The 26472-nt window shown below is 33.1% G+C and overlaps 1 protein-coding gene across 1 annotated transcript in view; it reads right to left on the bottom strand.

Annotated features, from left to right (window-relative positions):
• LOC127718903 (uncharacterized) overlaps nucleotides 1-26217 on the bottom strand; it is a 69624-nt gene extending 43407 nt beyond the window's left edge. Inside the window, exons 1-5 of the mRNA XM_052224992.1 lie at nucleotides 26193-26217; nucleotides 25639-25680; nucleotides 23198-23245; nucleotides 21573-21638; nucleotides 20111-20170 (exon numbers count right to left, since the gene is read on the bottom strand). The gene's annotated coding sequence lies outside the window, so the exon portion shown is untranslated. The remainder of the gene's footprint in view (nucleotides 1-20110; nucleotides 20171-21572; nucleotides 21639-23197; nucleotides 23246-25638; nucleotides 25681-26192) is intronic.
• Nucleotides 26218-26472: the final 255 nt, after the last annotated feature.

The following is a 26472-nucleotide window of genomic DNA, read 5'->3' as shown; positions in this document are numbered from 1 at the left end:
GCATTTGATATCTTTGTGGTTAGAAAAACCCCATGCATACGTTTACAACAAGTTTGACTTGATTAATTTGATGTAATCAAGATAAACTGCTGACTTTGATATTCTCACACTATATGTACTTGTGTTACTCTAAAGAACAAAAATTATATGTATTTTGCAGTCGCATTTGATTTATTAATTTTAAGAAATCACAATGAAAAATACAACGAATCCTCTGCAAAAGTGATGGATTGATTATTGATACAATAAAAAAAAAAGAAATTATACAAGAAGAATGATGCACACATATTTTGAATGATATAACACCCCCCTCCCCTTTTTTTCTTTCTTTCTCTCTCTCTCTTGCGCTTAAAAAGATAAATTACATTTAAAAAGTTGAGTTTATAGCAGAAAACAGTTTTGAAAAGTATACTTATGTATATATATATATATATATATATATATATATATATAATTAACTTTAAAATAAAATGTTTGAAACTATGATCGTTTGCAAACTGTTCATTTATTTCGTTACTTTTAAAATCACTCTAAGACATTAGCCTGGATTTACTAATATATTTCTACAATTTTATCTCAGCATGTTATCAGTAATCTGTTATAGATAAATTATGTGGTCACACTTTCTCAATGGTTCACTAATTATAACCAGATGTTGACTTAGTAATCTAAATGTTCAACTGTCTTTATCATAAAAAGTTTTGTATAAATTAATATGTCTCTGTCATTCCTACTTGCTTCATTGTATTTTCAGATCTTTCTGAAAACAAATATGAAAACTTTTATAAATTTTATTTTTATCATAAGAAAAAAATATAAAATTAATAATAACAAGAAATGATTGTAACAGGATGCTGTTACGAAGTCTCCCAAACGAAGCTCCCATAATTGTAATTCCCAGGGTCGCCTGACATTGGGCAAAGTCCAGTGAAAATTGGTTTGGTCCAGTAAAGTTATATGCATTAGTGATGTCTAGGGACTAACCCTGTATATCATTCAAATCATCTTGGCATGACAAACCAGAATATATATGGTTTAGGGGTGGGGATCTCGACCATTTACAAGATATTAGAACTTTCTCAAATGGCAGGGGGTCGGGATGACCCCTGGGGACTAACCCTGTATTTCATTACATGTGCTTTATCATGACAAACCAGAATATATATGGTTTAGGGGTGGGGATCTCGACCATTTACAAGATATTAGAACTTTCTTAAATTGCATAGGGTGGGGGTGATCCCTGGGGACTAACCCTGTATTTCATTTGATTTGCTTTATCATGACAAACCAGAACTGGGGACTAACCCTGTATATTATTCAAACCATCTTAGCACGACAAAGCAGAATATATATAGTTTAGGGGTGGGGATCTTGACCACTTACAAGATATAAGAACTATCTTAAATGGCATGGGGTGGGGGTGACCCCTGGGGACTAACTCTGTATTTCATTTCATGTGCTTTATCATGACAAACCAGAATATATATAGTTTAGGGGTGGGGATCTCGACCATTTACAAGATATTAGAACTTTCTCAAATGGCAGGGGGTCGGAATGACCCCTGGGGACTAACCCTGTATATCATTCAAACCATCTTAGCATGACAAACCAGAATATATATGGTTTAGGGGTGGGGATCTTGACCATTTACAAGATATTAGAACTTTCTCAAATGGCAGGGGGTCGGGATGACCCCTGGGGACTAACCCTGTATATCATTCAAACCATCTTAGCATGACAAACCAGAATATATATGGTTTAGGGGTGGGGATCTTGACCACTTACAAGGTATTAGAACTTTCTTAAATGGCAGGGGGTGGGGATGACCCCTAGGGTCTAACCCTGTATTTCATTTAATGGGTTTTATCATTTAGAACATTTTCAATTAAAAAGATTGTGTCTATCACAAACAATTTTCAATTTATAATCATTTGAAAATTTTAAAAAATAAAATCCCATAGGGTTCTATAGAAAAACCCTCTTTTCTTTTTGCCCCTCAAAGTACCCCTTTATAAACCCCATTGCACAAACAAAACCCTGATTGCACCACTAGACATGTTAGTCTAACATATTGTGAAACCCTAAGTTAATCTGACAAGCAGTTTTGGAGAACGGGTTCGGACAAGTTCAAATTTAAAAGCGGCGGAAGAGGAAGAGGAAGAGGAAGAAGAATAATAATAATAATAAGAACTGAGCAAAAACAATAAGTCTTCCCAAACTTCGTTTGGGAGACTTAAAAATATGAATATTTCAATTAGTTTATTACGATATTATGGACATCTTCCCCTGCATTTATATGAAAGAATTTTGTTCCTCAACTTTAGTTTTTTATACGACCGCAAACAAATTTTGTGGTCGCATATTGGTATGACGTTGGCGTCGTCGTCGACCGGCGTCGTCGTCGTCGACCGGCGTCGTCGTCGTCGTCCGAAGACACATTGGTTTTCGCACTCTTACTTTAGTTTAAGTGAATGGATCTCTATGAAATTTTACAATAAGGTTAAATACCACAAAAGGAAGGTTGGGATTGATTTTGGGGGTTATGGTACCAACAGTTAAGGAATTAGAACCAACAAGGGGCCAAAAATAAGCATTTTTGTAACTTCCAGACATAACTTGTGTGTTAGTGTATGGATCTCTCTGACATTGTACCACAAGGTTCCATATCACAAAGGGAATGCTTGGATTGATTTTGGGGGTAATTGCCTCAAAATTTTAGGAATTAGGGGCTAAAAAAGGGGCAAAAAACAACCATTTTTCTAGTTTCATGACAATAACTTGTGTGTAAGTCTATGGATCTTTCTGAAATTGTACTACAAGGTTCCATATCACAAAGGAAAAGCTGGAATTGAGTTTGTGGTAATTGCCCAAAACGTTTAAGAATAAGGGGCCAAAAAGGGGCCAAAAATAAGCATTTTTCTAGTTTCCAGACAATAACTTGTGTTCAAGTGTATGGATCTCTCTGAAATTATACTGCAAGGTACCATACCACAAAGGGAAGGCTGGGATTGATTTAGGGGTATTGCCTCAAAATTTTAGGAATAAGGGGCCAAAAAGGGGCAAAAAACATGCATTTTTCTAGTTTCAGGACAATAACTTGTGTGTAAGTGAATGGATCTTTATGAAATTGTACTACAAGGTCCAATACTACAAAGGGAAAGCTGGGTTTGATTTTGGGGGTAATTGTCCTAAATGTTTAGGAATATGGGGCCAAAAAGGGGCCAAAAACAAGCATTTTTCTAGTTTCCAGACAATAACTTGTGTTCAAGTGTATGGATCTCTATGAAATATACTGCAAGGTACCATACCACAAAGGGAAGGCTGGGATTGAGTTTGGGGGTGATGAATCATAAGGGGGTTCAAAAAATTTTGGGGGGGGATTTTTTTTCCTTTTTTTTTTCTTTAAAATGTTCCATTTTAAATTGGTTATTTCTGATTTATATATTAAAGCAAATAATAATGATATGGTTTGAATAGGTAAATTAAATTTTTTTAAGTTCTTAGACCACATTTATTCTGTGTCAGAAACCTATGCTGTGTCAAATATTTAATCACAATCCAAATTCAGTGCTGTATCAAGCTTGAATGTTGTGTCCATACTTGCCCCAACTTTTCAGGGTTCGACCTCTGTGGTCGTATCAAGCTGCGCCCAGCGGAGCATTTTATTATTCTGTGTATTTCTTAAACTAAAAAAAAACATACGATATAAAATGTATGAAATTAGTTGGCGTGTAGGGAAACATTTTTTTCTTTTTTTTCTTTTTTTATCTTATGTTTTTTGTTTGTTTTTATTTTGAGGGAGGGGGTTTATGAAAGGACATAAGATCACCTATAGCCGTATGCCATTCATATAGATAAGATATTATAACGTAATTACTTGAGTTAGGAAAATGAGGAAATCTCGAATAATTTCAGATGACTTAACTATCTTTTACATCCGATCATTAGTTTTTAGTCAATTTGTGTGTACCTTGGGGAAAAGGGAAGGGGGGGGGGGGGGGGGGGGGGTAACGTTGCACTTTTATACTTTATTGATAGTTGGTGCCGCTGGGGTTTTGTTGCTCTACCTTTTTCTTAATACTTGAGATTTTAGAAACGTAACCTTTTCCCATATTGATCAATATTGGTTGGGTTTCGTGTGTGGTGCGTTGGAAAAGTGGAATACAAAAGTGTCAAAAGAAAGGAAATTTGTGAATAAAAAAACAGCCTTAACACCAAGAAAATTACAGGGCATTTCATATCACACTTAAGGAAACTTTACCATATATTTTATATATTTCCCCACCCATTCATACCTCCGAAGTGTGTATCCAACTAATTTTATTTGGGGTGGGGGTGAAAAGAATATCCTGCCGGCCTGGTAAGAACTGTAAATAAATAATCTTACACAAGGCGGGATGAGAATATTATACAAAACACAATGCAAGAAACTATAGTCAACAGGACTGATATTTAAGTGCAAGCCTTCCAACATGTTTAACCCCGCAACACCTTATATGTGCCTGTCCCAAATCAGAAGCCTATAAATCGTCGAATGTCATTTTTTGCTGTTTCTAATATGTGTTTATCTATTATTATTTTGCATAATTAGTTTGTTCCTGCTTTGTTCCGTCACACCACTATACCAGGTAAAGAGAGTGTTGGCGCCTTCAAACATGTTTAACCCCGCCATATTCTTTATGTGCCTGTATTTCAGTGGTTGTTGTTGGTTCTTTTCTGTCATATTTGTTTTCCGGAAATTGTTTTGAACTTTGATGTCCCATTGGCAATCATACTACATCTCCTTATTTTTATATAGTGTATATAAAATTGAAAATAAATTTTCGGAAAAAAATAAGCATGAGTACTGACAGATGAAAATAAACAGTAAATCTCGCTCCCTTTTTTCATAAATTTTACATATATGTAGGACTCGGAGGTGCGATGGGGACGCTGAAGTCCGATGGTCACGCTGAAGTGCGATGGTCTCCGCCGAGTGGTCTATATAAGCCATTACTTGGAATATCCGTTTCACAGATGATAACGGATATGTTCCTAATGTCGTAACTACAATCCTGTCCCCTTTTCCCGAATTTGACCTACCGAATTAGACTTATTACCGGGTTTGTACTAACATGAGCAACACGACGGGTGCCACATGTGGAGTAGGATCTGCTTACCCTTCTGGAACACCTGAGGTCACCCCAAGTTTTTGGTGGGGTTCGTGTTGCTCAGTCTTTAGTTTTCTATGTTGTGTTTTGTGTATCATTGTTTGTCTGTTGGTCTTTTTCTTTTTTAGCCATGGCGTTGTCAGTTTATTTTCGACTCATGAGTTTTAATGTCCCTCTGGTACCTTTCGCCTCTCTTTTACAGTTCCATACTAAATGATAGATTGTTTTCTTTAAATTTGCTGCATTAGGACATTATTCTGCGTTAACAACTTATCTTTACTTTGTTCCTCTCATCTGAGATTACTGAAAGTAACATCAACTCTCAGCTCTCATGATTTTCACGTTAACCGTAATATCATAATACGGGGAGTAACTCTGCGGACCCATATGTAGTTGGAGAATTAAAAGCTCCATCGTACATAAAAAAACAAAACTTCTATAGATTTCGAAAAAGAATCATATTTACATTTTCCCTGTCTACTAATTATATCCCTTTTTCGGTAGTATTAAAAAAATACAAGTTGTATTCATGTTGAATATGCAAAAACATTCCATATTTTCTTCAGTTGCAGAAAAAAACACCGACGGTAATAAACTAATATAAGGCCCTTATTAAATTGCATCTTAAACAGCTATCACAATATCAGTCATTGAAATTAACACTGGTTTTAATGGAAAATAATCTTGTATGTAGCGTCTTGAATGACTGTATGAACGTTGGCCTATTTTTGCCAAAAGCGAACTACAACTTTACAATTATGACTGGAAATATTTATAATGGCACCCTTAACGGAGTCGGGGTGACATATTTTTATTCTACTTTTCTTTTTTCTTATTTTTCTTATTATTTTTCTTCCACTTTTTTTGTGCAGCTTATATCTCGGAATTGTATGAACCAATTGTCATGGAACTATACCATAATGTTAACCAGCATGTGCAGATTTGCAATCGGGGTATGTCATAATCAAGATGACTGCCGTTACCATGGAAACAGCAAAAATGTCTAAACTTTCAAAATGCTCCATCCTTAATGAAACTTTACAACAATGTTATTGGCATGTGTAGATGCGCTCTTTGACTTTCGAATTTTCAAAATGGCTGCCGTTACCGTGGCAATGGGGAGAAGGGTGCCATCCGTTATTGCTCGCAATTACAAATCTAGTTATGACTGTTTTTAATTAAACAGGTTACTGTTCTCGATAATTTACTTAATAAACATGAAACACTGCTTCTAGCAAACAAGTTTACCTTTTCGTCGACATGGGACACATTAACAATAAAGGTTGTGTAATCCATCGCACCTCAGCGTAACCACCATCGCACTTCGGCGTAGCTATCAACAAGATAGCGTCACAATGCCACCATCGCACTTCAGCGTGATCAAAAACGTACTTCAGCGTCAAACCATCGCACTTCAGCGTGACCATCGCAGTTCGGAGTACCATCGCGGTTCAGAGTCCTACATATATATAGGGTCATTTCCGTATACCAGGAATATAATGTAAATATTAACCTTTTCCCAAATTTCATCTGAATTCTGATGTGCACTCTTATCATGTACATGAATTATCAAAATCTTCTTCAAACAGACCTTAAACAATTTGGCAACGAAACTTATTTTTCCTCTGAGAATCTTTCCGGGGTTTCTTTCCTTTTTGATTATTTTATTAGAGCATACGATTTCCCCGAATATTTACATATCTGAATACCGAAGTATAACATGCATAATGATAAATAAAGCAAACATGTACGTATTACATTCGGAAGCTCGTGTAACACTTGTTTCACATAGAAAAATAATTACCTTTGGAAGATCGTGTAGCTCTTGAATCAAAATAAATAGTGCATTGTTAGCTTTGTTGTCCCCTCATTTTAATGTTTATTTACTTATATGCCCTTAAAATGAACAGCTTCTACAACACATTGGTCTAGTGATTAAGTTTCGGTCTGTTCCTGATAAAATTGAGAATGGAAATGGGGAATATGATAATTATCTGCATGTAAACTATTACATTTGTTAACAAATGTTTTTAGCCGGTTTGTCTCCGAGCCGGCGATCGTCTGAAGTATTATATAACAATAAATAGTTAGTGTATGTAATGTACTTTATAACTTCATATAGTAATATCTTTTGATTTGTTTATATGACAATATAGATTATTATCTAATTAGCGTAGCTTAATTAATTCAACCCCAAATAAAGTTCCGTAGCTGGTTCCTTACCGTCTACGTATTGTAAGCAGGCGGAAATGTTTCTGTATTCAATTTGTTTTAAATTTATGACAACTCGGCCAACGGCCAACTCGCTATACTCAAACACTCTTACTAATTATTACAAGTTGCATCACAAACTCGCACCACTCAAACTCGGAAGAAATGTGTTTTTATTCATTAAATTGTTTTCTTCTTCTGTGCGTACATTCCTCCTTTCTTGGAGGACCCATGTCAGAGAGACAAAACTCGCACCACTCGAAAAAAAAAAAATACAACACACTCGCATCACTGAAGACATGTTTTAAATCATGGTCTTCTCTCAGTTATTTCCTCCGTTCTTTGAGCACCCGTATCACACAGAGACAGAACTTGACGCGCACCTTTCGAAGATAAAAAATACTACGAACTAACACCACTGAGAAATGTTTTAATCATCAGTGTTTTGGTTGTCGTCTTTTTCCCTGAGTTATTTCCTCCGTTCTAGGAGCACCTGTGTAGCACAGAGATAGAAGCTACTAACTGGACATTTCAATTAGTTCTCAAGACGCGGTTTTTTTCTAGTATTTAGTATAATAAAACTTTTTACCCCTTAAACGGCGTGTTCCAACGAAGTATACAGCTATTTGAGAAATATACATTGAACTTAGTACGGTGGGAACGTATTTCATAAGCAACATTTCAAACAAAATTGAATTCTACACGAAACTATCAAATCTGCTGACATTTTCTGTTTTTATATAAAAGAGAAATGATAAAATCATATCTACGTCATTTTTTTTTATTTAGTCTGTTTTATTCTATGCTTTGTCTATTTTTCCGGCTGACCGGAAGAATAGTAACTTTCTATGTTGTATAGCGGAGTTGACCGAGTTTCGGTATTACAGAGTTAGTAACATGTGTTTACTCCCTTAATACAGTTTGTCTAGAGAAAATCAGGCGTTTCGGGGAACAAAAAAACTGCTATTTAAAAAGAGTATACATAAGAGTTTTACAGGAATGGACCTGCTGCTCTGCAATAGCCACCTACATGAGTTGTTGAAAATGGTCTATACGCTTAGAACCGTGGCAACCTTTAGTACTTAGTAAAACAGAATTAGCGATCAGTCATCGGTCAGTCATCAATCAGTCAACGTTAGGATAGTATAAGTAACATATTAGATACAATCGTTGTAGATTTGTGCTTTTTTCATATTCGGTTATATAATTTGCCATACTATTAGAATTATGCATATAGGTTTAAACAATTGAAGATTAATACAATGTAAACTTAAAGTTGTTTTAGAACATTCAAAATGCATGCATTTCCACGATTCACAGTTCACAGTTGGTAATTAGGCTTGGTTCTAGTAAACACTTGAAAGTTGTAGGCATCCGTTCGGATTTGAGTATATATCATTCATTTATTGATTTATCGGTAACTGTTGTCCGGTGAACTTTTAGGATTCAACAGGTTCATGAGGTAAAATCTGTTGCTTCCGTGGTTTGTCCCCAACCAGTGAGGGGTTCGCCACCGGCCGGCCCATCTCCGATCAGTCAAAGAGTAATAACTACGATCGAGTACATGCAAGTGCATTCTGTACAAGACATCTGATTTAACTTATTCTGACTGTTTTCCTTGCTGCGCATTGTCAGTTTGTTTTCGATCTATGAGTTTGACTGTCCCTCTGGTATCTTTTGTCCCTCTTTTATATATCCCGAACAATAAACGGAAGCCCCTCAATAGAAAGGGTTTTTTTTTCGCATGAGATTATGTCGGCGTTACAGAGTAAATAACATGTGTTTATTCCATTAATACAATATTGGAGACAACAACCCGGCCACCAAGATATAGTCAATAGTGCTGAATGTGGCCTTATCCAATACAAATCTATCAATCAATCACAAAGTGGCAAACATTGATCTTTGAAGTCTTAAATCTGAAAAATTCAGGGTATGAATACAAGAAGATTTGCAAAACATGAATTATATGAAAAAAGAAGTCAATCCAACGACAAAAAGCAAACAAAAAACCTATCAAGTATCTTTAGGAAATGGTCTTTAATAAGAGTCCTATAAAAGAATAAGGAGATATGGTATGATTGTCAATGAGACAACTATCCATCAAAGTTAAAATGAAGTGAATGTAATCTAGTCTATATCATATGTCAAGCTATATAAAATCTGGAAAAAACTATAACAAGTCATTAAAATTTTCCTTCGTCAAAACGAGGCGTTTATATGAAACTGTAATTGCAATTGTAGCCTACTTGCATTTCTAATTTTGATATTCATGGAAACTCTTTCAAAATTAACATAATATTAATTTTGTTTTTAATACTAGATTTATTTTCGTTACCAAATGTCGCTACTGTACTATTTGACGTTGTTTAATAATTATTACGACGAAGAAAAAAACAACATTTTCTTCTGCAATCATTACATTGTTTTCAAGTCTCAAGTCCAACTAAAAATGAAAAAAGATGTTGATGTGTTACATATTTGTTTTTCGTTCATATTTTGTACATAAATTTGAAACAACAATAGTTTGCCGTGAATCAAATGAATTTTTAGCTGATTGATTTTCGAGAGAAAAAAATTAAATATGTGTAAAATTAACTGAATAATATATTAAAAAAAACGTGTCTTCTAGTAATTTTGTGTTGTTTATTTAATTCGTTTGTACTTTGGGGATTGTAAGATTTTACTAGGAATGACACTGTGTTTTTAAAGTTTTAAAGAGGATTAGGGTGGGGAGGGGGGGAGCACTTACTATGTAATGAGTGTTAGGGATGAGCCGCTGGAATAGGTCACTATTTCATGCTCCATGATATATGAAAAGGGTGAGAAAATCAGATTAAATATATCAATAGGTTGCTTGATTATATCATAAGTATTTGAAACTAATCAGTTGTCAGTATTTAATTTCGGTGCGGTAAAATCAGAGTCGTAAATGCATCAGTTATTTGTCAATCCACTAATCTCTATTTATTCCAATGTGGTATTTCCACTGATGGTACATGCAGTTATAATATAGCTAGATGCTATAAATCCGACCATTTTGACATGTGCACCTAATTAACATTCAAAGGTTTGTATGAATGAAACATGATAACAATTATTAAAAGAAATTCCATAGTGTCAAGAGCAATGTAACTTTTTATCAGTTTTTCATTATATAATATAAAACCCTGTGAAAGTGTAACTCTCTGGGAGTGTTACCACATTTATCTTACCAAACAAATTTTATTGTCTATTGAAATTGAAATTTCTTCAAAATGAAAGATATAAAAGGGTCAAATAGAGGAAACTGAAAAGCAAGGTGTGTACAATTGCGTTGCTTCTTAACATAAACTTGATGATGAGCGGGACCAAAAAAAAATCTCTATACTAATGTACCAGAAGATGAAAAATATCCAAATATATCTATAGGTTTTTTTTTTTTTAATTGATATATGACAAGGTATATATTTTTGACAAACAAAATATATGAAAAGGGTGGGGTACTTGATGTCTCAGCTGCTCACCCCTACCAAAAAAATATTGAAGTGTCCCCCCCCCCCCCCTCCCCTCGAGGCTATCGCAGCCGTATCATATTTTTTCTAATATTTAAAATGTATTTGCATGTGGTTTATTTTACAAAAGGCAGATAAGACTGGTGGATCAGGTGAGGGGGAGGGGGGCACAAACTTAAACTTTCGCCGAGCGGAGCGATGCGAACATTTTCTTAAGTTATAATTATCGAAAGGTCTTTTATTAAGCTGAAGACAACCCATGCTTTGCAAATTTTAGGTGGGGAGATGCACGCCCGCTACGTCCCCGCATGAATCCGCTTCTGATATAATGCCATATCAATATATAATACTAAAATATAATTTGAGTTGGTAATGCAATTTTACAAATATCTGATCAATTAACGATTTCTGACATGTATCTTTATACATGTGAAAACTTGATTTCTAGTTTTTAATACTTTTGTGTTAATATTAACCTTCAAAGGCGGTTTATGGGAGAGGGGAGGGGCAGGGTGCCCCAGCTCATCCTTTTTAGCTACATTTATAATTATACAGACTGTTTACTGTTTTTCTGAGTTTATCTCCGAACGTTGTCTCGTCGGGGTTCCTCCCCCTTTTTACAGATCCGCATCTGACCTTGTGGTATATTGCCCCTGAACTGTGCACCCATATCATGTATTATATATATAGCATCGGAAAAAGTCTGATTCCAGCGGATCACCCCTAAAACTCAATTCATTTCACTCGTCCTTCCCCAGGGGTTACTACAAATTAAATTTTTTTAACAATTTAGGAAAGAAATCTGTTGTGTTTCACTCCTACTTTACAAACCCGAATTCTTTTATTTTAACGAATGTGTTGGTTCGTATCAGCTGTGTATTTGTTTTTTCTGATTTCCTTTTTATTTTACTTTTCTTTCGATTTGATACATTTGTTTGCATGGCTTTTGCAAGAAATAATTTCTCCGAAACAAGTTTTTAAATAGAAATATTAGTTGGTAACAAGAACAAAAAATGGACCAATTTAAGTACACATTCACGGATGCGCTCGACTAAAGTAACTCAGCACGACGTTTGTTTGTATTTTTTCAGGCTGTTTAAGACCTTTTGTAAACAATAAAATCTAGGACATTCGAGTTATCTATATGTTTCCAATGCTATCACTAAAATTTTCTGTCGATACCTATTTTTTTGCATGGCACACGGTTTTTCTCTGACTTTAATGACGGCTTTTACTAAATCCATTGCATGTTGGATATGTACTGATATTATAATCTTAGGATGTTTACATGCTTTATTAAAAGTTGTCATTGGCTTTCAACTAGCTGTCAGTAACTGCGAGTACTCTCAGATCTATACTTAGTGTCTTTTTTGTTAGGCAGTGGCTTTTCTTCCGGTTAGCCGGAAAATAGCAAAAATGTCTATTCTTCTGGCCATACGGATGGATAGCTTTACTCTGCTTATATGCTGTTATTCCGGCCATACTCTACTGGTTAATCCATGAAAAACACCGATTCCCTCAAAATAAACTGTTTTTCAAATGAGATCAAAAGAAGCATACAAACATCTAGATATTGATATGCAGCAAATACATTTTTGAATTAAAGTCACTATTAGCATGATTAGTATTGGAGGAAAACAACTGTGCAAATTGTTTCCATTCTATCATTAAAGCAAATCAAAATGCAAATTAATTTACTGCAAAGTATACAGCTTATCCAGATTTGTTTTATTCTAAAAGAATTAAGGAGGGGGGGGGGCAAAAACCACTCTCCTTTTTGTTGGTCTATGAGTCCGTTTCCTGCAAGGTTACGAATCAGGCCACTAACTTATGGCTTCAATGGAAATATCTGATTCCCAAAGAGGTTCCTGAATTTATCGTTTCCTTGAAGTTTGGTTCAAATCAGGTCGTGAAATGACTTTGAACGATTTTTCAGTTAAAATTTCTGTGATTTTTAACACATACATGTAGGAAATAAGAGAAAATGGTAGGCACAAGTAACCCTGTCTCAAAAGTAAGATTGTGTTCACGATAATATCTAACAGAGAAAAAACATTCATTATTTTTAATTCAAAGAAAAACAGAATAAAAAAGGAAGAGGGGTTACACCAACCCTGTTATCCTATTCCCAGTCCAGGCATATCAGTGCATTTTCATAGATTTTTAGCCGGAACAATAGAAACTCTGTTTTTGATATTAGAGAAAAAGGAGGGATATAAACCCTGCCTACGGTTACCTATAATTGCTTTCATCCACTTGATTTAAACTTTGGTGGATAGTTGTCACATTGTCAATCATGTTTTGTCCATTTGGATTTTTGAGTTATTAATAATAAACATTAGTTTAATGTAGACACTCATGCATTAATCTCGTCATACATTTTTCGTTATTCGGCGTCGTGTGATTGCATTTTCACTGTCGTATACTTGTCTGGCACTTTTTTTGTACAAATCTTTTTAATTTTAAAACTACTGAAGAAATCATATAAAAAACATGAAACTTTAAAAATTCAATGAAATTAGATTTTGATATTTAAACATCCATTTCTATTGACAAACTCTTTCTTGAAACTTGTATTACCATATTAATAAATATTGCGATACACCGACATTTATTATTCTTGTAACAAGGTCAGTTTGTGACAATCTAGCAGAAACCATTTGAATGATAGTGCCAATAGAAATTTAGAGGTCTTTGGGTCTGGCATAGGCGTATTAAAAGACAGCTGTGTTGTTTGAATATTGGTGATTTTGTTACCGCTAAAATAAAACCAATCTAAATATAATTGTTATATCATTATGCACATTCACTGTATCTCAGCATTTCACGAATTCATGATTTTTTCTGACTGTTAATGACACCTTTACACTAAATAGATTAGATGTTGGATGTGTACTGATTGATATTTTAGTCTTAGAAACATGTTTTTTTATTAGTTGTTATTGGTTTTGAATAAACTGTCAGTAACTGCGAGTCCTCTCATATCTGTTCTTAGTGACTTTCTTGTTGTTGTAGGTATATATAAATATCCTGCCACGTCCGGTCTGTGTTTTGTTAAGATGTTTTTTTTTCTGTTTTGTAATGATCTAACGATCAAAGCCCTTATCAACTAAATTTCATATCTAATGATTTAAGCCCTTTTTCGGGAACATTTATAGTTTGTTATTATGCTGTATTGTTTCATCACTGTTTCAGGTTAGGAGGAAGGCTTGGCTCCAGAAAACTAGTTTAACCCCGTCTCATGCAGTATACTCAGAGCATGTATTTCAGTGGTAGTCGTTTGTAGTTGTAATAAAATGTATTTTTTGGTCCTTGTTTTGTACATGAATCGGACCGTTTTTTTTCTCGTTAGAATTGTTTTACATTTGTCATCTGGGGGCCTTTTGTAGCTTACTAAACGGTGTGGGCTCATTATTGCAGGCCAACGGTGACGTATAGTTGTTAACTTCTTGGTCATTGGGTCTCTTGTAGGGAGTTCATAATTACCCTAAACATTATTCTGACTATACAAGTGATTGAAATTAAACAAACGTCCAGTGGCAAATATTTGTTATCACTTATATATATATATAGTAAAATATGATAAACCTCCGTCACACTAGACCAGATCGTACTTCGATCTCTGAAAAATAAATTCAAATGTCGACGGTCGTGGTAAGGTTTTCATAATCGTGATGAGCGTGGAACAACTTTGAACATGTTCAACCCAATCGTGGTGCGGTCGTGGAGAAATCAGGTCGTTGTAGAAGCGTAGTGAGAGCGCAGTAAGGTCGTGGTAAGATCGTACAGGTTGCTGTACCATCGTAGCAAAAGCGTGATTCTAGTCGGAGAGACTGAGCTACGATCTCACAGCGACGTTACTACGACCTTACTACGACAATCACACTCTCCCCACGACCGAACAACGCTTCTACTACGACTTTACCACGTTTATATCACCTTGTTCAAGACCATAGTACGATTCTAGCACGCCCATGCCGTCCTCATCACGCTCTTCTTACGACCTGACTATACATTCATACCACGACCATTTCGAGTTCTAGTCATGCTCATTGTCATTGTCAGATAAAATATAAAAAAAGCTCTCCAGGTTTTGTTTGAAACATCAACTTCATTTGAACCATGAAAATACAAGACCATGTAAATGTAGTTATTCTTCTTCAATCATTAACACAGAAACACAATCTTAACGACCTGGCCATGATATTGTTATTGAGAAAGCGAATAAGAAGAATAAAAAGAAACTTTAGACTTTTAGGCCTGTTGGGGTTGATCTTAGTTTTCCTCCGAAAGGAGGCTCCAGTGTGGTCATTATGGTCAGTTGATGAACGAGTTACGATTCGAGGATGAACCTTCCTTCTTTAATTTTCTGAGAATGCCACCAGAGATGTTCGATGCATTATATTTGAAAAAGTTAAACCAAGAATCAAGAAGACAGATACTCTATATAGAAGAGCCTTGTCGCCTGGTTTCAAATTTACCATCACATTAAGACAATAAGCTACTGGTGAAAAGTATTCTACCTAGCAGTATGACTTAAGAGTTGCTCGGAATACTGTAAGCAAATTTTTACCCGAGGTTTGCCGAGCAATAGTTGAAGAATATAAAGATGAGGTGATTTCATAACCAACTGACCCAAATGATTTGAGGGATATCGCAGACGAATTTCAAAAGAGATGGAACGTTCTGTTATTGTGTTTTGTGCTATGGTAAATTTTTGTATTCTTGTCTTTCCTTTATCATGTTTTTGCTAATGTTGTTTGTCTATATGTCTTTTTGTGTTTCTTTGTTACATATGACGTGGCTCTGTACTTATACATCCCGTCATTGTGTTATGGTCAATTTTAGTATTCTTGTCTTTCATTTTTGCTTATGTGCTTTGTCTATATGCCTTTTTGTATTTCTTTATTATATATTGGTTTGTTTTTATAGTGATTACACAATGTTGACTGCTGTTCCCCAATTTTTGACATTTTTACCTATTGTGTCTGTTTGTTTTGTTCACACATCGTTGTCAATATAATGGAATTGTATGCGACTGTCATACAAGTGGGGGGTTAAGCTAGCTGTAAAACCAGGTTTAACGAAGATGTTTTGAATAACTTCTTTATTTAAATGTGATGAAAGAACGATGCATCACAACGACAACTTGTTCTATAATAAAAATATCCGACAGGTACATTAATTTTGTCCTTCAAAGGTTCTATCACTTATCATGCTTATTGAACGCACACTCTTTTGTAACATTGTTGGAACACATACAGGATCAATGATGTTTCATCATGCCTGTTTGTTGGATATAAGTAATAAATAATTGATATGAATAAATCGTACAAATCAAGAAAACCTCTAGTGTTTTGATTATTGTTAAAATCAGTTTTAAATGATTAATCATGATAATGCTTTCGTAAAAAAATAATCTTGGAGACCAGATCAGAATTAGTTTCAATTTATAACATTCATAAGGACATTAAAACTGTTTAAAAGTTTGATGCAAGTGAATAGACCGGTGTGCGTAAACACACTGTGGTTAACAATCTTAAGACTTTGTGAAAATAAGATTATCAGTAACAATTTTAAAATAAATTTCATTAAGAGATTAACTTTTTTCTGAATACATTTTACATTTTACATTATATATGAAATAATTTAATATATCGATTTTATACGGTGTTAATTTGTTTAATCGTTGCACAGTATCCCTTCTTGTCATTTGTTAAGTTAAATATTTATATTTTGTATAATGAACACTTTCATAACGATAAAAATATTAACTAGTTCCGCTTTAAATCAAGATCACAGGCATAGTGAGACATCTCTTTGTAATAATTCAAACAACTGTGATGTTATAACTGTAGGCTGGTCGGATAAACTTATCACTCGGAATGATATTATACAGAAGTGTGTCTACTTAATCTGATTAGATTTTTATTTAGATAGTGTACGTTCAGAAGATAATTATTCGTTTACGAATACCCTGCATTTTGTATGTGTCTTAATTCTTAACGTTCCATTATGACCATTAATTTGACAACTGCATACTATTTAGGAAATCATTTGATCACGGATAGGGCTCAGTTTAAAAAAAAGACATAATGCTAAATCTGGAGTTTATCGATAAATCAAAGCTATATTTTAGGATTCTTCCATGTACAAGAAAAATGTCTACAACTTTATTTGTTGATTGAAAACTGTTTTGAATCTCCTCAAAATGTGTGAATCCTAGTTTAACCAATGATTCATTTAACAAAAGGTTATGTATTACCCCAACAAAATAGGGAAAAGGCAATGTCATTTATAATTAAACTTGAAACCATTTTTATCGTTATTTTGTTGTTATCAGAGTGTCTTATACACGCAATAAATAAAGTAAATATCTGCATATACAAAATTGATAACAAAATATACTTTTAACTGTTAAATTCATTTGTTAATTGTCGTTATTTTATTTGGAAAAATTACACCATTATCACCAAATGTATTTATTATTTTATCAATGTTTTATTGTTCAAAATGACAACAGTCTTAACAATTACGTTTAATTTTTAACGTCTTTAAGGCCACAACAATTTAATTTCTTGTTCTACGGATTTTTCCACTCCAGAAATTAGTGCGAGCGAGCGATTTGAAAATTAAAAAAAAAAAATTACAAATTTTTGAAGAGAAGCTTCAAAAGTAAAGGCGACCAATTATATATATTTTTTTTTGAAAAATAAAATCATAGGTTCATACAATATTGATCAAGATGGTATGAAATTTGATTTACAACTTGAACTTTGGCATTTGTTTAATATATCAACTGCTGATGTGTTTTTTTCTGTTCACCAACATGTAATGCCCACTTTTAATTGCATCATATTTATGGTTTCTTGTATTACTGTTACTTTCTAAGAACATCAGATATCGAACTGAATAATTCAATAATTATTTTAACTGTCTTAAATGATTTTCATTGAACTTTCATAGATGTCTTTCCTCATTCACAAGACCTGACTTATAATTAAAAACAAGGCGGATGTCTTGCAAGAAGCAGGAGTTGTTTATCCTTCCCGAACACCTGAGTTCACCCAAAGTTTTAGGGATTTATTGTGTTCGTTAATGTGTATACATTTTAGTTTTTTGTGTTATACATGTATGTTGGTTGTGTGTTTCTTCGTCGTGACTTTGATAAGAAATATGTGTTTATGCATGAGACAGTTTAAAGGATCGCGATTTGACGTCGATTAAAACGCTCTGATGATCGCTAATTAATTTAGTAATAATTTAATTTTGGATGTAACACGTCTTCTGATTGGCTGAAAGTGTTTTGTCTTTCAGCTCATAGACATAATTTTGTCATGCGACCGAGACGTTATCAATGTTTTTATTATGATTTACTTCTTTTTAGAATTAAATTTTAAGAAATGACTTTAGTGTGCACCACATTTTTTATGTTATTTCGAATAGACAGAAAACATATTAAAGTCATTTCTTAAATGTTTACAAAAAAACAGGCGCGGGAAATACACCCAGTTACATTTCCAGATGCTGGAAGCGGGAATATTAAAAAAAAAAAAAATTTGTTTAGACATAAATATTATGGGGACTGGTCTGTCGAACAAGGAATTTAATTGGTGTGGCCTAACTATATGATTTAAGATGAATAAAAGTAATTAAAGTAAACAGATGTAAACAGATGTAAATCACTGCAAAGTAATAAAGACATTTTAAAAATTCACATCATCAACATAAGATAAAAATATAATTATCTAAGAGCAATAACCGCAATTTGCCCATTTAGTCGATATGGATTACCTCCCATTGTCAAATATTCGAAATAATTCATATAGCGGGGATTCGGGAAAATTTTAGGCGTTTCGTAGAAAATCTGACAGTTGTTCCTAACGCCCTGATATAAACGCCACTCAGAAATAACTTTTTTCTCCGAAGAATTTCCCAAAAATAGTCAAGGGGTCCAAAAAACGAACGAAAAAATTAATTGAAAATCAAAATTTCTTCTTATATTATGGATTTCCATAATTTTATGAATTACGAAATCTCATAATATAGCAACAAAATTATTCGAATAACTAATATTATTGAATTTCATAATAATGTGTTTAATTAGGATATTTCATAATATTATGCAATTTCCTATTTGCCTCGACTGATCTTTGCTGTGTAAATTATTCAAGTGTATGTGTAATATCTAAAACATTCACACCACAAACATGTTTAACCATGTCACATTCTGTATGTGTCTGTCCCAAGTCAGAAGCTAACCATTCAGTGGTTGTCGTTGGTTCGTGTCTGTCATATTTGTTGTTCATCAATTGAATTTCCAGAAAGCCAGATTTTTTTAGTAGTACTTGACTCTTGAACGGTGATATTTTGCTACAAGACTTTAAACATTGGTTTAAAATTGGCATGTAGAAAGGTGATACATGTACAATTCAGGATATACCTGGTTTCTATGAAATTAAACGTAAGTTAAAATATTTAGAAAGCTGTGAAAATTTCAAAATTTGGTTGAATAGATAGGGAATTTGAATTGTTGGTCTGACACCTTTGAATGCTTAATTCCACGTAATTTGAACTCTAGTGGATAGTTGTCTCATTTGCAATCATACCACATATCTTTATTTTTACTCTATGATTTCGATGACATTTACAGTCACTACGTTACATGTACTGTTGCCTTTTCTATGCTTTTTAGGCAGACGATTAAAATATCTATACTCAAAACAGAATTGATTGTCATAAAACGGAAATTAAAATGGAAAAATTCATAACACAGGGTTTATAGAAATAACAACTAAAAGTCAAAACGGCTGAATTAGTTAAAAAAGGTACCAGGCTTATAATTTGATACGCCAGACGCGCGTTTCGTCTACATAAGACTCATCAATGCAGTTCTTCGTTCTTGCGATGACATATTAACTTCCCTGTTACTTTTTAAAAGATGGTACACATATCTAGCGACTGATTTTCAGATATTCTCGATGCCACTCAGTTCAATATCAGTATGATAAAATGGGGATGTTGGATATCTGTTAATGAGACAGCTATCCAACATCATTCAGAGGTCAAACATTGAAAAGGAGTGGATCAAATATACATCAAACTTTGTTTTGATGATTTCAATTCCATCCCTCTTAATCTCGATCGATAGAATAAGAAATACATGGAAGTCTTAAACAACTTTAAAAAAAATATACGTTCACGCTTCTGTATATAGTTTCAACACTTAAATTAAAATAAATTTAACATTCTTACGCCAGCTCGAATAATGTCCTGTACATCCACACTGGCTAACGTCAAAGTGCTGATATTTGCCTACAAGTTAAACAGAAAAGGAGAGTATCATTGCTAACGTCAAAGTGCTGATAATGTTAATTACCATGCCGCTACATCAAATCTTAATATATGTTGAGATTATATATGTATATATATTAGAAATCTTAATTACAACCCATTGGAAGCCGTGGGTTACGTCAATATGTTTGATGTCAGTCATACATGACAAACTTAAAGCATGTGGTTCGATTCCCGGTGAAGGCAAATGAATATTACAAAATTTAAGGGTAAGTTTTAAAATTTATTTCATTAGTGAACAGAAATCAGTAAATTTGCCAATTCAAATTAATGAAATTTAGCACACAAAGGAAACAATTGAATATAATTTGGTTTGTCCATTTCAGCAAAAGATTCAGGAAGCGTTCATTCTAGAAAATGGAACCACATTAAACGAATAGGCTGACGTCACAGCAATAGTTTACGTTAAGACATTCTCAAAATTGCTGAAATTTTTAGCAAATTATGTCGACCCTATAATAGTCACATTGTAGAAGATTTGGTAACTTTCTGATTATTTCTCACCCGATGAAACATATACTAAGGGAATAGGTTCTACCTCTTTAATATTGAGTTAGGTTATAGATAATGCATATTGCAAGGTTTTGTTGTCGTATAACACATCAAGGGGTGTCAGTTTTAAACAAATAAATTACCGACCGTAGGAACAATCCGACACCATAAGATACGATTTCCAATAAGGTTTTAATTAGCAAGATCTTATATATTTTGGTTTCATGACATTCCTACACATGATTTGTGAAAATTTTTTGAACTTGTTTTTAAAGAGTTATGAAACATTTTACATTTCTAATTTATCCCAGGTAATGTTACTTGACTGTATAAAAAAATGACAGTCCATCCCATTATTTGTGTGTCGAAAGTTAAACTGTACGTTGATGACGTGTTTTTTTGTTATTTCGGTCGTATATATATATGGAGGGAATGATTGTTTCTACCTTTAACCTTAAAAGAATATTAAAGACATAAAATGTGTACAGTAAAACACCGATTAGCCTCAATACATGCTAACTATATGTGAAATCAAATGAAAAAAAATTATTTACTGTGTGTGTGTGTGTGTGTGTGTGTGTGTGTGTGTGTGTGGCTTTTAAATCAGTGTAAATAATGACCATACACAGGTCATTATTTACCCTTAAGCACATTTCAGTGAAAGTTAGTTTCGTCAGGGTTGATTGTTTAAAAGAAATATCTATCGTTCTGAAAGGAAATGATTCTAAATAGGTAGAAACATGAACCATTATTACGATATTTATTTTCTTCTTTAAGCGATGTATATTTTGATTCGTATTGTGTGTGTGTGTAAATGTTTTATGTCTTTTAATCATAATTTTTAAAGACAGTTAAAATTTACAAAACATACCATACAGTCTCTGTGCCGCATAATGTTTGCAACTAGTATAAGTTATGCCGTTTAATAGGTGCCAAACTGAAATATGAATATGAATGAACTAACTGAAATATAAATATACATAAAAATCACCGAAACCTTACAATTGAAACATATTAAAAAGTAAAATAACAAAAATACCGAACTCCAGGGAAAATTCAAAACGGAAAGTCTTTTATAAAATGGCAAAATTAAAAGTTCAAACACATCAAACGAATGGAAAACAACTGTCATATTCCTGACTTGGTACAGGCATTTCCTTATGCAGAAAATGGTGAATTAAACCTGGCTTTATAGCTAGCTAAACCTCTCACTGGTATGACAGTCGTATAAAAAATTTCATTATATTGACAACAATGTGAACAAAACAAACAGACATAATAGGTAAAGAAGTCAAAAATAGGGGTACAGCAGCCAACGTTGTGTTATGATCTTAATCATCATAAAAATAAACTAATATGTCAACAAAGAAAAACAAAATGGCATATAGACAAAGCACATAAGCAAAAATGAAAGACAAGAATACAAAAAATGATTATAGCACACAAACACAATGGATTGGCGGGGTGTATAAGTACCGAGCCACGCAAAGAGATTATTACCAAAAACGGAGCTAAACAGTAAAGGTTAATAATATGCAAAGACAAATAAAAGAACACTATAACACGTAATTAACATGATAAATAACGTAAGTACCTAGAATCTATACTTCAAGACCATCATGTATTATTTGTGAAGTTGATACGGAATATTAATCAACAAGCTCTTGGTAAAGGATGATCAAGGTGTCGCCTGATCTTATTGCAACATGAAAAACTCTTTATCATATTAATGCACACATGAAAAATTTGAATAGTCTATTTCAGCACTAGCTTAACTTAAAATATTTCAGAAGGGTCTTTATACAGCTTCTGTTTGCTTAAAAGTATTTGTTGTTAAGTTCATGAGATTATTCATCGGACAACGTCTGAAATAAATAAATTTTTGTTGGAAGACTGTCCGTTTATTTCAAATTAATTACTTCTGTACATTCTCCTTCAATGACGATGATAATATAGAGGTTTTTTACGAGATATAGAACTGCTTTTGTGAACGCTATCAGAGACAAAGTTGATTATGCTGTTTGGAGTTCGCTCTGTAAAACGTCACTCTATTCGAGATATTGAAGACCGGCCATAACATCGCTGTGTCTCGTTGAATAATTGTCTCTTGAACTTCTATGCTATATCCTTTTTTGTACAATAATACTTAAATTTCTTAGTGCTGTGACAAAGAGTCCAAAAGGTCAACACAGCACAGTTTCTTATATTTTTTTAGTTCGTGTTAGTCATGTTGATGGTCTTGCTAGTATGCAAGTCTTCTTGTTCGTTTTAATATGTTTTTATTTGTATGGAGTGTTTGTTTGAAGTACATTGTTCTTTAGTCTTTGTGTGATAGTTGTTTCGTTTGCAATAATACTACATTTCCTTATTTTCATATTCTTGTGAAATAAGAATACTATTACAAATTTGCCGCATCCATCATATCTTGGGAATATTTTCGTCAATACCTATCTATAACTTCATTTTAAGTTATCTATTCTATAAGGTATTTGTTACCTTCAGAGTCAGGTAAGCATGGGTTACTCTCAATAGCATTAAACAAGTCTGTAAATAAAATAAAACTGTTAAAATTCTGAACATGATGATTTTAGTGACATCTTCCTAGTAATTTTTTTCTTCTGGTGCATTTAACTTGAAGTGCAAATTGCTTATTTTTAGCAGGTAGTGAAATTCATTATTCTAAATAGTTTCAATTGTGTTCTATTTTATCTGTATATAAAGAATTCGCCTTTAAAAATCATGGTGCGCAATTCTAACAATTTCTTCTTGTAAAAAGTGATTTTTTTTTAAATTAATGTTATCAACGGAAAAGGTCTTATATAACAGAATCGAAATAACCATGCAGTTTTCAGACAAAGCCTGATTTGTTGATTATGATTTTCATTCAAAATATTCATTAATAATAAGAAGGAAAAAATAATAGAAGTGTTTCATAATGTAAAACAATATCTCGATTACGACACGATATGATCCTTTGTACTATTCTGACACAAAATTTAAATGTCAATTTTTAATGATAACTCAATACAGTTGTGTGTAGCATAGTGTCACAATTTTATCAGAACCAGATAAAACAAAGTGCAGTATTTTATTTATTATTAATCAGAATTGCACATAATCACTCTAACTCTATATGATGCTGTATTGTGACAAAATTTTACAGAATAACCCGAAAAGACAGATCGTTCCATTGTAACAGCGTAACCCGATTTGATCATATCTAGTTTTGTGTCACAGTGATAATCGATGCTCGATACGATCATGTACAGTATTGTGTCAGAACGTTAAAAAATAACTTGATAAGATAATATGTAGCATTTTGATACAAAGTTACACGATTACTTGATGCGAGTCCGTGTAGTTTTGAGTCAGAATTATACACGATAAATCGTTGTAGTATTGGGTCAGTTCGATGATGTTTAGTTTTGTGACATAATGTTACAAGCCAATTTTGTACACCTATGTAGAATAGTGTTAGATCGTTACAAAATACCTCGAGTCGATACTGAGTCCTGTTTTGACTAATTGTTACACGATCACGCAATACGATCCTTTTTACTATAATATTGTAACACATTGTAACTTGATACGCCCGGCGTAGTATTTCTCACAATGTGATTCAATTTTAACTCGATACGATCATGTATAGATCTGTCTCATAATGTTACAAGATACCACGATATGACCCTGCTTTGTATTATGTCAGACTAATCCACGATTGGTCGATACGATCCAATGTATTGTGTCTGAATTGTACACTATATCTCGAAACGATCCTGAGTAATTTTGTTCACACTGACACGCGATAACTCGGTACAATCTTGTTAACTACCTCATTAAATTGTAACAAGATAACATGATTTAATCGTATGTAGAAATGTGTCTCAATGTTAAACCTAACTCGACACGATCGTGTGTTTTATTGTCCCCCAATGTTACAACTTAACTCGATACTGACACAAAGTTACACAATTACTCAATAAGACACTGTGAAATGTCTTCTAAAAACGTTATGATACTAAATGTGTACTAGTGCTACACTTTTCAAGATATGCCGAACAACACTTTGCAGTTTTGCGTCAGAATGTTACATCTATTAAAAAAAGTGCATGCATTTGATAGCTGAGTGTAACATACGTTGACCCAATTTTTTTTCAGTTGTTTGATCACCAAAACATGCAAAGACTGAGAATACCGAGTTGATGTATTATGATTTCTCTAATTCTTCGTCGATTTATCCCTTTCTGTACCCATTGTATAAAAAAAATTAATCAACGTGTGGTTCGTTTGATCTCAGTTCTTCATTGGTTAAAATCCGATTATTACGTCGAATTCACTTGCTTTCCTCTGAATTTCCTATTGTGATGGCATGAAAAAAGGCGACCATGCCTGATGACGTCACATAGAAAGAAAACATCTTTTTACAGATCATTCGAAAAGACGGAATAAGTTTGCCTGCATATTGTTTGAAAATCATTAGAGAAACAAATTCCACCACCAAATCTCGTGTGATACGATATTTATCCACTCTCGACAGTTAAATTTTAAATATTTAAAACGCTCGGTGAGCCTCGCGTTTTAAATTTGAAAAATTAACTGTCTCGAGTGGATAAATATCGTATCACACTCGATGCAGTGGTAAAATCTATATATTTATGTTAATTGTTATTTGTTATAAACTAAGACAGTGGTATATACATGATATATTAATCATGGGCTTATACTAAATAAATACACCATCTCAAAAAAAAAAAATGCTGACTGTTTTAGTGATATTTAATGTATTTAATGTATAAAAAAAGAAATAATTGATTCTTAATTATAATTTAAAAAAAAAACAATCAAAGATACCAAATATCTAAATAAAGACAAATTTAAGATATGACATGCTACGTATAACCACTGATAAGGTTCTTATATACATAAAATAATATAACCTTTATATGATTGATAATCGGAGCATCTATTGTGCCTTTGAGCTGTAAAAAAGAAAACATTCGTTAAGCAGTAAAATACAATTAGCGTATTGGAATGCTTACGTGTATTTTTTTCAACTTGTTTATTAATGATTTAGTTACATTTTTTAAGTCATTTGACCTGTTATTTGATTTTAAGAAGACGTAGAAATTTTATATATTACAAGTAGTACTTTATTTCATATTGTTTAATGTAATATATCTATGCATTTTAATAGTCTCTTATAATTCTGTATAGAATGGCTCTCACTTTTTGTAGTATTGTTTTACAATTTATAAATATTGATTGTACTTGTTCAGAAATGACAGCTAATCGTGCCTCATGGTCTGTTGGATTACAATAAATATAAAGAAAGCAATTTCCAGTATTTCGAAGTTAACAGATAATTGGAAACTTATGATTCAGGATCATTCTCAAATTTACAAATTATCCAAAGATAAAAATAAAAATGATTTCTAAATAACATTTCGAAAAGATTTTCAAATACCCTACACATTTCAAAAGTAAAACATACCTTGAACAAGTGACTGCAAAAAAATGGCAACTGCAATAAAAAAGATTGTTACTTTAATTTTTATATAGTATATATAAGGATACAAATTGACAATGTTTTACAATTATTCGTAATACATTTTTATATTATTTATACTTTTTCCAAAATTATGTTCTGAACTACGTTGAAAATGCCCATTTTATACGAATAATCAATGCATCTCTCCATTTAATATAACAAAATAGGGGTGGCGTATATATCATTAGCAAATCAGTTCACCTGCAACATAAAATCAAAGCAA

This window comes from Mytilus californianus, unplaced genomic scaffold, assembly GCF_021869535.1.
Source record: "Mytilus californianus isolate M0D057914Y unplaced genomic scaffold, xbMytCali1.0.p SCAF_10, whole genome shotgun sequence".
Lineage (NCBI taxonomy): Eukaryota > Metazoa > Mollusca > Bivalvia > Mytilida > Mytilidae > Mytilus > Mytilus californianus.
This window is presented reverse-complemented; position numbering and strand designations above follow the sequence as displayed.